The 14,871-nt window shown below is 44.0% G+C and overlaps 1 protein-coding gene across 1 annotated transcript in view; it reads right to left on the bottom strand.

The window, feature by feature from the left end:
• LOC106579983 (uncharacterized) overlaps nucleotides 1-14,871 on the bottom strand; it is a 32,494-nt gene that overhangs the window by 4,500 nt on the left and 13,123 nt on the right. The gene's annotated exons all lie outside the window — the stretch shown is intronic.

Below are 14,871 nucleotides of genomic sequence, written 5' to 3'. Positions count from 1 at the left end.
TAAAGTGCGCTAGCGAGCTAACCAACAACTGTATTGATGTATTTGAGAGGGAACAAGTGTTCATTGTGCAAATGTATTTATGTTTTCAATAAACTTTGGAGACAAAATATAGCTTAAGCAACTTAAGCCAGTGTTTCCCAAACTCCGCCAAGGGGTGCACATTTTGGTTTTTGCCCTAGCACTACACAATTGATTCAAATAATGAACTAATCATCAAGCTTTGATTATTTGAAATCAGCTGTGTAGTGCTGGAGCAAAAACCAAAACGTGTTCCCCTTGAGGTCCCCAGGACCAAGTTTTGGAAATGCTGATCTAAGCCAACCCAGTCTGTTTTGCCCCATAGTTGTGCAGGCATCGGTTGTTGCTAAACAACCAACACCTCTATACCAGGGGAGAAAGACTGCCCCCTCTCATTGAAGCCGGAGATGTTCAAGGCCGACCACAGTATTGCGGGCATTGTTTGCACAAAACAGGATCCATTATAGGAATGGAAAAATTACAATATTCGTGGTCAATCTTCATATATATAAAAAAAATAATACACCAGATGTATGTCCTTGAACAGATTATTTTAAAATCGCACACAGAAGAAGTTAGAAGGATAATTGAATTGCTAATGGAAGCCTGCAGTACCCCTGTCGGCCTTCAAACTTAGTTGTTCAATGAGATGGGGCTAGCCTGCAACGTCACCAGTGATGCCAACTTAGCAATTTTGTTGCTAGATTTAGCAACTTTTTAGACTACCCTGGCAACTTTTTTTTCAAACAGCACTTAGCAACAAATTTAGCTGCTTTTAAAAATGTATTTGGAACTTTTAGCAACTTTTTAAAAGTGACTCAAACACTAAACTGCACGCATTTTCCCTCTAAATGACACAAAAACGATTTTCTCTGTCACACACTCAGTCACAACACACGTGCCTGGCTGCAAAAGTGCATTGTGAGTGACGTCAGCAGCAGGCCAGCAGCAATTTCAGCAAATTGAAAATCATTGTTGGTTGACTGCAGCAGCAGTTGTACGGGTTCGACGAGCCAAACCCAATGAATATAGTTGGTCATGAATGTTTGATCTTGAACAAAATTACAACATCAATCAACATGTCTCAATCAAATTTGTACAGCTAGAAGTACAGAAAAGAGTGAGAGTCTGTACCTGAACAAATGTCAAATCATATTTTTTGCCGAGCTGGCCAGTCAATTTAAGTAACGTTATTGTGTATTCTACGTAATGACGCAGATTTACGTTATCACGCAATCACGCACAACGTCATTTAGCAACTTTTAGCAACAAATCAACCTGCCTCTGGCAACTTACCCTGAAAATTAGTTGGCAACACTGAACGTCACTTTCTTGACTAGCTCAAACTATGCACACAGACAGAATTGGTAATTGGTTATAAATATCTTTGCTATGTATGTGAGAGAAATAGTAATGGCGTCTTTTTGTAGGCACTAACTCTGCCATGGTTCGTTGAACAAAACTTACGTGGAAATGAATCGCGTATTTGGAGGGTTTTTGGTAAACACAGGCTTAGGAGATCTTATACGTTTTGTTCTATGATATAATCATCATCAGCTAACATCACTTTTTGAAGCGTTTATTTAATTTTAAAAAGCACATAAAGGTTGCTTAATTCATAAAGGTCATGTTAACTGACTGATATTATCTCATAGAACAAAAAAGTGTCAGATCTAAGCTTGTGTTAACCTCAGATTTTATTTTTGGTGTTTATCCCAAAACGCTATTCTTTCCCCATTAATTTTCACCATATGAATGGCTGAACGAACAAGAGGTAACTAATTTCCGGGATTTAGGACTACAAGCTGGCGAGCTCTAGTGCTTCCAAGACAACTAGTAACTCCAAAAAAGTTGGTCAAATCATGATGTCAGAGATCTTCGGGTCAGAAAGTCGGGGGCGCTTGGATGAGCGTTCAAAGCGTTTTTTTCCCCAGTCGGAGTTCCCAGTTGTCTTGAACGCACTGAAGTCGGATTTTGGGATTTCCGAACTCGGCATATGTCTTCATGAGACCCCATAACAGCATTTCTGTTAGCCAGTAGTAGCCTGCTTTTCTCAGATCAGAAAATAGAAAAGCCGATAAATAAAATTGGCCCTGGACAATTGTCCAGGAGGAGATTAAAATAAAATCCCATTGCAAAATAATCCTTTTTAGCATATTCATTGATGGAAATACATTTGACTGGGCATGCTTATCGCTATATAGGATCATTTACATAATTTAGTGGAATTAATTTGGAGCATGTGTACAGAATATTTGTTATGTACAGTTGAAGTCAGAAGTTTACATACACCTTAGCCAAATACATTTAAACTCAGTTTTTCACAATTCCTGACATTTAATCCTAGCCATCTATTTTGTGTAGTGCACCAGTCCCTCCTGCAGCAAAGCACCCCCACAACATGATGCTGCCACCCTCGTGCTTCACGGTTGGGATGGTGTTCTTCGGCTTGCAAGCCTCCCCCTTTTTCCTCCAAACATAACGATGGTCATTATGGCCAAACGTTCTATTTTTGTTTCATCAGACCAGAGGATATTTTTCCAAACGGTATGATCTTTGTCCCCATGTGCAGTTGCAAACCATAGTCTGTTTTTTTTATGGCGGTTTGGAGCAGTGGCTTCTTCCTTGCTGAGCGGCAATTCAGGTTATGTCGAAATAGGTCTCGTTTTGACTGTAGATATAGATATTTTTGTATCCGTTTCCTCCAGCATCTTCACAAGGTCCTTTGCTGTTGTTCTGGGATTGATTTGCACTTTTCGCACCAAAGTACGTTAATCTCTAGGAGACTCCTTCCTGAGCGGTATGACGGCTGAGTGGTCCCATGGTGTTTATACTTGCATACTACTGTTTGTACTGATGGATGTGGTACCTTCAGGCATTTGGAAATTGTTCCCAAGGATGAACCAGACTTGTGGAGGTCTACAGTTTTTTTTCTGAGGTCTTGACTGATTTCTTTTGATTTTCCCATGATGTCAAGCAAAGACGCACTGAGTTTGAAGGTAGGCCTTGAAATACATCCACAGGTACACCTCCAATTGACTCAAATTATGTCAATTAGCCTATCAGAAGTATCTAAAGCCATTACATAATTTTCTGGAATTTTCCAAGCTGTTTAAAGGCACAGTCAACTTAGTGTATGTAAACTTCTGACACACTGGAATTGTGATACAGTGAATGATAAGTGAAATAATCTGTCTGTAAACAATTATTGGAAAAATTACTTGTGTCATGCACAAAGTAGATGTCCTAACCGGCTTGTCAAAACTATAATTTGTTAACAAGAAATGTGTGGAGTGGTTGAAAAATGAGTTTTAATGACTCCAACCTAAGTGTATGTAAACTTTCGACTTCAACTGTATTTCATTTATCACACATTTACAGATACAGAGCCTTTGAGTGGAAAATCTGTCAGACAGTGCAAGAGCTGCTGCTGCCTCATATTGTGGTGCTTTCAGGACATCTGGGAACTCCAAAAAATAGGCCGATGAGTTTCAGGTCGGAAAAGTTGGAGCCAGAGTTCCCGAGTTGGAATTCCGAATTGGATGACCTGTCAAAACGATTTTTCTCATTCGGAGCTCGTTTTTTTCCCTAGTTCCCAGTTGTGTCGAACACACTGAAGTCGGAAGTCAGAGATTTCCGAGCTCCCAGTTGCTTTGAACGCGGCATCCAACGGCAACGGAAGGCAGGCTTCAGCGCACCACACAGGCATGTCTTACGTTGCTTCAAAGTAGCCTATCAGATCTCCTCTCTTTCTAAATTGCCAAAGGATATTTTCATCTCTGTCACATGAAACCACTCACATGTGCAGTGCTCTTTTGACAACATTATTTTCCCGCTAACTGCATTATGGAACGAACATTCGCGCGTAGCCTACTGCCTTGTGCGCATTGCTGGCTGTATAATGTGAAGAAATAATAGTTTATCAACATTTTAAGCTAAACGTTGTGATCTGTTGCATCAGACTCATTGCTTTTAATTGTAGTCTTGGCCTACTGTTTGTATGAATTTGGGATCTACCGTCCCACAACTGTCCCAGTCTGTTTGGAATAGGCTATTTCTCGACAAGCTGACCAAAATAATAGGTAGCCTAAACTTTTCTACTATAGTAGATGGACATAGGCTAGTAATTTTGCTGTTATTTTCTGGTATTGTCGGCTGAGGAAAAGCACATGTGGACAGTTATTCTAATGGACAGATCGCAATTTATTGGGGCGGAGGAGTGATCCAAAATAGGGGAGGGTTGATAAACTTTTTTTTTTATTGGGCACAGGGGAGGGTAGTGTATTTTTTTCCCTGGTTTACATTTGCTCTTTTGCAGGTTTTACTTAAAAATGTCTTCCCCCCAAGCCAAATTTCCTCATGTGCTTAAATGCGCCTCCCCTATATCAAGGTGTATTAGTACTTCCCATATGTTCTTTGCTTTTTCATGTGCTAACTTTTACTGTACCACCAACCTGGTCTCAGAGCATTTTGTATTGTTCTGTACGTAAATCCGAGACACCCTTTTAGCATGATATGTTCTGTTTGTTTTTGGTTGCTTGAGATATATGGTTACTTAAAACCTCTTAAGGATCCGACACTTAAAAAAAAAAAAATCACCTAAAATGACATACCCAAATGTAACTGCCTGTAGCTCAGGACCTGAAGCAAGGATATGCATATTCTTGATACCATTTGAAAGAAAACACTTTGAAGTTTGTGGAAATGTGAAATTAATGTATGAGAATATAACGCATTAGATCTGGTAAAAGATAACACAAAGAAAAAAACATGCGTTTTCTTGTATTCTTTTGTACCATCATCTTTGAAATGCAAGAGAAAGGCCATAATGTATTATTCCAGCCCAGGCACTATTTCGATTTTGGACACTAGATTGCAGCAGTGTATGTGCAAAGTTTTATACTGTTCAAAATGTTGTATCAAGACTGCCCAAATGTGCCAAATTGGTTTATTAATACATTTTCAAGTTCATAATTGTGCACTCTCCACAAACAATAGCATGGTATTATTTCACTGTAATCGCTACTTTAAATTGCACAGTTAGTTTTAACAGTTAGTTTTAAATTGCACAATTGCACAGTTAGTTTTAGAAGAATTTAAGCTTTTTGCCCATATCAGATATGTCTATGTCCTGTGATTTTCTTTTTGTTACTTACAACCTCATGCTAATCACATTAGCCTACGTTAGCTCAACCATCCGGGGGGGGGGGGGGGGGGATCCTGTAGAGGTTACCCTTTAACCTAACTCCTAAAATTAACCCTAGCCCCTAATCCCTAGCTTTACTAACATTAGGCACCTAGCAAGAATTTGTAACATACCATACGTTTTGCAAATTCGTAACATTGTACGTTTTGCAAATTCTTAACATATTGTACATTTGCAAATTCGTAACATATAATACAAATTGTAATTCGTAACATCAAATCAAAATCAAATTACATTTTTCACATGTGCCAAATACAACAGGTGTAGACCTTACAGTGAAATGCTTACTTACAAGCCCTTAACCAACAATGCAGTTAAGAAAAATAAGAGTTAAAAAAATATTTACTAAATAAACTAAGGTTTAAAAAGTAACACAATAAGAGAACAATAACGAGGCTATAGGGTACCAGTACCATGTCAATGTGTGGGGGTACAGGTTAATTGAGGTACTTTGTACATGTAGGTAGGGGTAAAGTGACTGTGCATAGATAATAAACAGCGAGTAGCAGCAGCATAAAAAAATGCAGGGTCAATGCAAATTGTCCGGGTAGCCATTTGATTAGCTGTTCAGAGGTCTTATGGCTTGGGATAGAAGCTGTTAAGGAGCCTTTTGGACATAGACTTGGAAGTTGGCACAGTTTATGACAATTTTTAGGGCCTTCCTCTGACACCGCCCGGTATAGAGGTCCTGGATGGCAGGAAGCTTGGCCCTAGTGATGTACTGGGCCGTACGCGCTACCCTCTGTAGCACCTTGCGGCCGGATGCCGAGCAGTTGCCATACCAGGTGGTGAAGCAACCAGTCAGGATGCTCTCGATGGTGCAGCTGTAGAACTTTGAGGATCTAAGGACCCATGCCAAATCTTTTGAGTCTCCTGAGGGGGAATAGACATTGTCATGCCCTCTTGACGACAGTCTTGGTGTGGTTGCACCATGATAGTTTGTTGGCGATGTGGACACCAAGGACCTTGAAGCTCTCAACCTGCTCGACTACAGCCCCGTTGATGAGAATGGGGACGTGCTCGGCCCTCCTTTTCCTGTAGTCCACAATATCATATCCTACGAAATGGGTGATGGACATCCACAAATTAATACACGTTTCGAATGATTGACAGCATGTCCAATGTTAAATGTTTATTATTTTAAGCTTGGAAAAGAGAACCTTAAACCCAGACTTGGACCGCACACCCGCCACACTGAATAGCAGGCTAGTGATCGCTTTGCAATGCTTGCAATTAGCCACCGATTCCTTCCAAACCACTCATTGTTGAATTTGCGATTTCCAACTTGTTGTGTAATGTTTATGTCCAATGGCCGATGAGTACCGATACGTTTTATCTATAATTTCTCTTCATTATTTCTCTTCATATGACAAGGGTTGAAAAAGATTTGCCAGTAGATTGTCGACTTGATTCATGATGACTGCTAGCTTGCTAGCTAAGATTGCTAGCTAAGCTTGCTAGCTAAGATACTGTAGATATAACGTCATTTGACATCATTACCTTCAAACTCAGTGCCTCTTTGCTTGACATCAAGGGAAAATCAGACCTCCAGAATGAACCAGACCTCCACAAGTCTGGTTCATTCTTGGGAGCAATTTCCAAATGCCTGAAGGTACCACGCTCATCTGTACAAACAATAGTATGCAAGTATAAACACCATCGGACCACGCAGCCATCAAAGCGCTCAGGAAGGAGACACGTTCTGTCTCCTAGAGATAAACGTACTTTGGTGCGAAAAGTGCAAATCAATCCCAGAACAACAGCAAAGGACCTTGTGAAGATGCTGGAGGAAACAGGTACAAAAGTATCTATATCCACAGTAAAACGTGTCCTATATCGACATAACCTGAAAGGCCACTCAGCAAGGAAGAAGCCACTACTCCAAAACCGCCATAAAAAAGTCAGACTACGGTTTGCAACTGCACATGGGGACAAAGGTTGTACTTTTTGGAGAAATGTCCTCTGGTCTGATGAAACAAAAATAGAACTGTTTGGCCATAATGACCATCGTTAAGTTTGGAGGAAAAAGGGGGAGGCTTGCAAACCGAAGAACACCATCCCAACGGTGAAGCACGGGGTGGCAGCATCATGTTGTGGGGGTGCTTTGCTGAAGGAGGGACTGGTGTACTTCACAAAATAGATGGCATCATGAGGAAGAAAAATATGTGGATATATTGAAGCAACATCTCAAGACATCAGTCAGGAAGTTAAAGCTTGGTTGCAAACGGACAATGACCCCAAGCATACTTCCAAAGTTGTGGCAAAATGGCTTAAGGACAACAAAGTCAAGGTATTGGAGTGGCCATCACAAAGCCCTAAACTCAATCCTTGACCCAAGTTAAACATTTTAAAGGCAATGCTACCAAATACTAATTGAGTGTATGCAAACTTCTGACCCACTGGGAATGTGATGAAAGAAATAAAAGCTGAAATAAATCACTCTCTCTACTATTATTCTGACATTTCACATTCTTAAAATAAAGTGATCCTAACTGACCTAAGACAGGGAATTTTTACTAGGATTAAATGTCAGGAATTGTGAAAAACTGAGTTTAAATGTAGTTGGCTAAGGTGTATGTAAACTTCTGACTTCAACTGTATATGGATGTTACATTTTACTTCCTGGGTTGGTTATGAAGGCTTCTTCTAACCCATCGCTCTCTACTACATATAATAATACGATTAAAATATATCTTTACATTAAAAACCAAAGTCTATCAGAATTCCAGTCATTCCAATACATGTTATACCCCTTGATATTCAAGAATAGGACTTGGAGATATGGAAGTATAGATTAGCCAAATTGTTTTCCCTGAGCATAACCCCAAAACTAAGGATTTATTAGCCAGCCCTACTCTGTTGTTTGTGATTTTGTTGTCATGGAGGAGTGATTGGGGTCATTGATTTGAGTTGGGGAAAAAATGCTGCCCTCATGGAATGGCATGCTTTGAGCACGACTGAAACGTGCTATTTACATGTGAAAAATTAATACCATATGCTGCATTTTCTATAGGCCTATTGTTAAACTTTTTGTTGGTGTCACTTTGATATCTTGATAATATGCAGCTGTTTAAAGGGCAAATCCACAGATGAAACAATAACAAAATGGACACCCCGCCTCTGTTTTGGTAAAAAGCTGAGGGACGGGCCTGGAGAAATGTAACCACTCTCAGATTAATAGACAGAGCTATGGATGCAAGGACTAACCATCCATGATATCAAATGTATTGGTTTAACCATGTTATGAGGCTATACAGTGTTTGTTTACGTTTACAAACATTGGAGAAAACAAGCTTATATTTTGGGTTGTAATGAAGTGTGACAGTTGAACTAAGCTCATGAGGCATTTATAAGTTATATTCTTCAAGAATCAATGGATATAATTTACAAGTCCAAAAATGGATGTAGCAACTACAGATTGCCGCTTTAAGTCTATTAGATTGAGCAATAAAAGCCCCAGTTTTATTCCATAGGCTTGGATCTGTGCAGCTGTGTGCAGCTGTTGCAAGAGCGCATTTTTCACTGGCTGTCCACTGGTTCCAAAAACAATAATTGATAGGCAGCTTAAACTTCTTGAATTCAACCATTATTGGGTTCAAATACACATTTAGATTTGTGAACAGCCACCCACAACAACCACAATCTGTAAGGTGCAAATAGCTAAATGAGAGAGCAGCAGTGTGATTCACATCAATGCGCCATGTAGATAACAATATTAAGTGATATCCGTATCGCCGTAGACTACACCACTGCTGTCGTCCTTACCTCCAAGCGTTTATTCAAGTTGGATAATCTTTGGATTTCAACAGAAGTCGTACCATTGGAAGACATAGCTTGGACTGTATCCTAGAAAAGCCTATTCCTGCTCTTTTCCCGCTATCCATAAAACCCATTTGGTGTGTCATCATAGTGGTCTCTGACTTGTGGTCAGACTCGCTCAGGTGGAACAAATTTAAACTTGCGCCTTTTTTCAATGCTGATTTGAATGTCATTGAGAAAACAGAGAAGTGTCAAAGATTTTTTCTCAGCAAACCTCCTTTCCGAATTTAAAAGTAATCACCAAAGTAATCATCTAGTTTTTCAAAAGTATATGTAATCGGATTACAATATTTTTGCAGGTAACGTTACGGATTGCAGCTACCGTTTTTTTGTAATCCGTTACATGTAACGGATGATATGTAATCCATTACTCCCTCATCTACTCAACCAACACCACAACCAGCTGGCGCAATTGGGTACGGCTATGGAGAAGGTCCTTCGTATTCTCCACCGCCTTGACAACACCAGAGAAAATCTTCATACCGTTATTAGAGGGCCTTCTACCACACGTCTTCACAGTGAGCCAGTCCCCCAGCCTACCTAGCAGTCCGCCCAGGTCAGCTATGCCCGACTGTCCCTTCCGGAGAAGTATGACGGTACTCCATCTAAATATTGTGGTTTCCTAGTCCAGTGCTCCCTCCATTTTGTAAATCAGACTGGAGCCCCCACCACTGAGAGGTCCAAGGTTGCCACGGTCATTTCCCTCTGACCGGGCGGGCGTTGGAATTGGCTACGGCAGTCTGGAAGAGAGGAGAGTACAAGCTGGGTTCCTACAAGAGGTTCAAGGCTCTGTTCAGGGCGGTCTTCGACCATCCTCCAGAGGGCAGAAAGGGAGGTGAGTGACTTCTCCAACTCCATCAGGGTGCTCAGACCACTGTAGAGTACGCCTTCACCTTTCAGACTGTGGCAGCCTCCAGTGGATGGAATGAGCTGGCGCTCCGCACCCTATTGCGGGGGAGGACGGCGCCAAGAGGTACAAATGGAGTTGGCATATCGGGATGACAACCTTTCCTTGGACACACTCATCGCAATGGCCATTCGTCTGGATAACCATTTTCGGGGTGCCGGTGCCACCTTGCCACTCTTCTCCCTCCTTTGGCCATCCTGAACCCATGAAGATGGGGTCCACGCAGCAGAGCGGCATCGCCGGAGTCATTGTGGTCAGGAGGGGCTTCAGTGATGTCCGGTGTGTCCCAACCCCGGATCCATGAGAGCAGAGGGGCGGCCCTTTGATCATCCATTTCCTGGGAAAGGCGTGAGTGCTCCATCGTTTTCCGCCAAACTGTTCCTGGTTTTCATTTCGCTGGTTGGCTGTCCCTCATGGGGTGTTTCTACCGCTGTTTCTATCTAGTGGATTCCAGTGCCGTGGGGAATTTCTTTAACCAGGCCCTCATCTATATGAATATTTCCTTGTACCCACTCTCCTGTTTCGGTCCACGCCCTGGATAATCGACAAGTGGGATCCGGCATTATCACACACGTCACAGCACCACTCATCTTCACCGTGGGATCCATGCACCAGGAGAGCCTTCCATTCCCCATTATCACTGCACCAGTGCACAAAGTCATCCTCGGCCTCCCATGGCTCCAATGTAATGACCCCACCATCTCCTCGTCGAGGATGGGCACCCGGATGCCGGAGGACCTGCTTTCCTTTGCCTTGTGGTTTCACATCGGTTGAGAGTCCTGTGGTTTCCCTCCAGCCTGACATCCCAGAGGTTTACCAGGATCTCCGGGTGGTGTTCTCCAAGACCCAAGCCACCTGTCTCCCTCATCGTGCCTGGGACTATGCCATCTACCTACTAGAAGGCTCTGCGCAGCCGCGTCTTCCCTCTGTTGGTGCTCTCCAACAGTGTTTTGTCTGCTCATCCACCTCTCCTGCGTCGGCAGACTTCTTCTTTGTGAAGGATGGGGATCTCTGTCCCTGTATTGATTGCAAAGGTCTCAATTCCATCACCACTAAATACCGCTACCCTCTACCGTTTGTACTAGCCACCATCGAACAGCTCCGTGGGGCTCGTTCTTTTACGACGCTGGACCTGCAGAGCACCTACAATCTTATCCGCATCTGAGAGGGGGATGAGTGGAAAACGACCTTCAGCACGGCGTCTGGGCACTACAAGTACTTAGTGATGCCTTATGGACTAGCCAATGCTCCATCAGTGTTTCAGACCTTCGTGAACGAGGTGTTCCGGGACATGATGGGTGCAAGGTGGTCGTGTATACCAATGACATCCTGGTCTACTCGGCCACCTTGGAGGATCACATCTCTCACGTCTGAGTAGTCCTGAGATGCCTCCTGGATAACTACCTTTATGTTAAAGCAGAGAAGTGCCAGTTCCATCAGGTCAATGTCTCCTTAAGGTACCGGATCAGCCCACAGGGGTTGAGTATGAATGAAAGGAAGGTTGAAGCAGTTAGGTCATGGCCAGTCCCAACCACCATAAAGGGGCTCCAACGGTTTCTGGAGGTTTGCCAACTTCTACCGCCACTTCATTACGAACTTTAGCTCCATCGCCTCTCCTCAAGGGTGGTCCTCGTAAGTTGGTGTGAAGTCCTGCAGCCGATGAGGCCTTCTGCCTACTGAAGGGGCTTTTCACCTCCGCCCGCTTGCTGAAACACAGATCATACGCTGCCCTTCGTGGACACCTCAGAAGTGTGTGTGTGGGAGCCATCCTGTTCCAACGCTAAGGTAACCCACAGAAATTGTATACATGTGCATACATCTCAAAGAAACTGCCTCCTGCAGAGAGGAACTAGGATGTTGGCGACCGGGAGCTCCTGGCGGTGAATTTGGAATTAGAAGAGTGGGAAACACTGGCTGTAGGGCACCAAGGAGCCATTCCTCATCCTCACCGACCATCGGAACCTGGAGTACATACGAACGGTGAGTCGGCTGAACCCGCTGCAATCAAGATGGGCCCTTTACTTCACTAGATTCAACTTCACCCTGTCATATCGCCCAGGTTCTAAGAATATCAAAGCCGATGGCGTCTCCACCACTCGGGAGAGGTTCCGATCCTGAGTGCACCCATCATTCCACCCTCTGAAATTGTTCCTCCCGTGCTTTGGGACATAGATGTGGACATCCGCCAGTCTCTGGAGAGGGAACCGCTCCTGCTACCTGCCCTCCAGAGCGCACCTACGTCCCTACGGGGTAAGGGATCGGCTGCTGACCTGGGCACACAACCCTTGCCGCTGGATGCCCAGGTATCACCTGCACCATTCAATATCTCTCTGCTAAGTATTGGTGGCCCACCTTGGCACGGGAGGTTGCCCGCTATGTCAACTCCTGCTCCGTATGTGCCCAAACCAACACTCCCTCGGCACGCTCCAGCAGGGAAACTCCGTCCCCCTTCCCATGCCTCAGTTGCCTTGGCCCAATCTGTCGATAGACTTCGTCACTGATCTCCCCCTTTCTGATGGATTTACCACTATGGTTGTTGTTGACAGATTCTTTATGTCCTGCCATTCTCTATATCCCTCTCTCTGGTCTACCCATCGCTCTCCAGGTCACTGAGGTACTATTCCAGCAGGTCTTCTGGCACTATGGCCTTCCGGAGGACATCGTTTCCGACCGTGGTCCCCAAATCATGTTGCGGGTCTGAAAAGCCTTTATGAAGAAGCACGCGGCCACAGTCAGCCTCGCATCCGGGTACCAGCCTCAGTCCAATGGCGCAGGTGGAGAGGATCAACCAGGAAATGGGGAGGTTCCTTAGGAGTCACTGTCAGAACCGACAGGGGGAGTAGGCTCGGTTCATTCCCTGGGCGGAGTACGCCCAGAACTCACTTTGTCACTCCTCCACCGGGCTGACTCCCTTCCAGGAGCCCTGGCTCCATGGACTTCGAGCCATACCGAGGCCCCTGCAGGGGTCTGCCATCAGAAGGATCAGGTGGACCACCACCGCAGTGAGGCTCCCATGTTCCATCCTGGTGATCGCTTCTGACCTTCCACCAGGAACTTCCCACTACGTCTCCCCTGCCGGAAGCTGAGCCCCCGGGTTTTGTGGCCCTTCAAGGTCCTCCGGAGGGTCAATGAGGTAATTTATCGTCTACAACTCCACACCAACTACCGGTGGCCGGTGGTTCCTGGTCCCCTGGCTGATGCTGTCCCCCGCGACACCTCACCACCTCCCCTGGACCTCGAGGGGACCCCCGCCTATGCTGTTAGGTCCCTCCTGGACTCCCGATGTCATGGGGGTCAGCTCCAGTACCTGGTGAACTGGAAGGTGTATGGTCCTGAGGAGTGCTGTTGGGTCCCGGTGGCGGACATCCTGGACCCCAACATCGTCCAGGATTTCAATCTCCGCCGTCTGGATCGACTCGCTCCTTGCCCTTGGGGCCATCCTGCGGCTGGAGCCGCGTGTTGGGGGGTACTGTCATGCCTACTCCCGCTCTTGCCGTCGCCGGTCTACTATCCACCGGCCCTGGCAACCATCATTACGCACACCTGCTCCCCATCATTATGCTCACCTGGACATCATTATTTCCTTGATTACTCTCCCTTTATTTAGTTACTAGGTAGTAGGGTTTTCATTCACGTTCTTTTATCTGCATTTATCATTATTAAACTCACCATCTGCACCTGCTTCCTGACTCCCGGCGTATATGTAACTATAATAGCCACTTATATTTTGTCTATCAACAATGGCTTGACTTAATTTTGATGTTTTGAAGGTGTGGATTTTATTAAGCTTCAGCTACTGCAAGCCTATTATATGAAGGCAGTGTGCACTGGCGCTCCAATTGACTCTGACAGTTGAATTTAAGGTGAAGAATATTTCAGGCCTATCAGTTACTCCTATATTATAATGCAACTTTAAACAAAATATTTGGATCAAATGTACAAATTAGCCTCCTTCTGTATAGGAAGCAGTAGTCATCTGACAAAGAAATGCATGGTGGTGTCGTAGCATGCCAGGCCTCTCCAGAGATGTTTGGTCGGGTTCAAGTCCAGGCTCTGGCTGGGCCACTCACAGACATTCAGAGACTTGTCCTGAAGCCACTCCTGCTTTGTCTTGGCTGTGTGCTTAGGGTCGTTGTCCTGTTGGAAGGTGAACCTTCGTCCCAGTCTGAGGTCCTGAGCACTCTGGAGCAGGTTTTCATCAAGGTTCTCTCCTTGTACTTTGCTCCGTTAATCTTTCCCTCGATCCTGAGCTCTATGGACAATTCCTTTGACCTCATGACTTGGTTTTTGCTCTGACGCACTGTCAACTGTGGCATCTTATATAGACAGGTGTGCCTTTCCAAATCATGCCCAATCAATTGAATTTACTACAGGTGGACTCCAATCAAGTTGTAGAAACATCTCAAGGATGATCAATGGAAACAGGATGCACCTGAGCTCAATTTCAAGTCTCATAGCAAAGGGTCTGAATACTTATGTAAATAAGGAATATGTTTTTCATTTTTAATACATTAGCAAAAAATCTAAAAACCTGTTTTTGCTTTATCATTATGGGGTATTGTGTGTAGATTGAGGACATGTTTTTATTTAATCCATTTTATAATAAGGCTGTAATGTAACAAAATGAAAAAGTGAAGGGGTCTGAGTACTTTCCGAATGCACTGTAAATGTGGCTTATTTGGCCAATATCCCTCATTTATTGATGGAGCTGACTGCACCAACCCGGATCTGAATGCATATGGATGTTTGGAAAATTAAAATCTTCCATGTCATGTTGTCCAGTGCCAATTTTTCATAACGGAAACCCTGAAATGCGCATATTGTTTTTTCCCAGATTTTTTAATATTCGCATGAAAATCTGTAGCCAATGGGATGGAAACCTAAAGACACCGTAAAGACTCTGGCAAGTGTGCTAGTCCAG

Source organism: Salmo salar, chromosome 20 (genome assembly GCF_965601325.2).
Source record: "Salmo salar chromosome 20, fSalSal1, whole genome shotgun sequence".
NCBI lineage: Eukaryota > Metazoa > Chordata > Actinopteri > Salmoniformes > Salmonidae > Salmo > Salmo salar.
The sequence above is the reverse complement of the archived record's forward strand: the minus strand, read 5'-3'. Positions and strand labels throughout refer to the sequence as shown.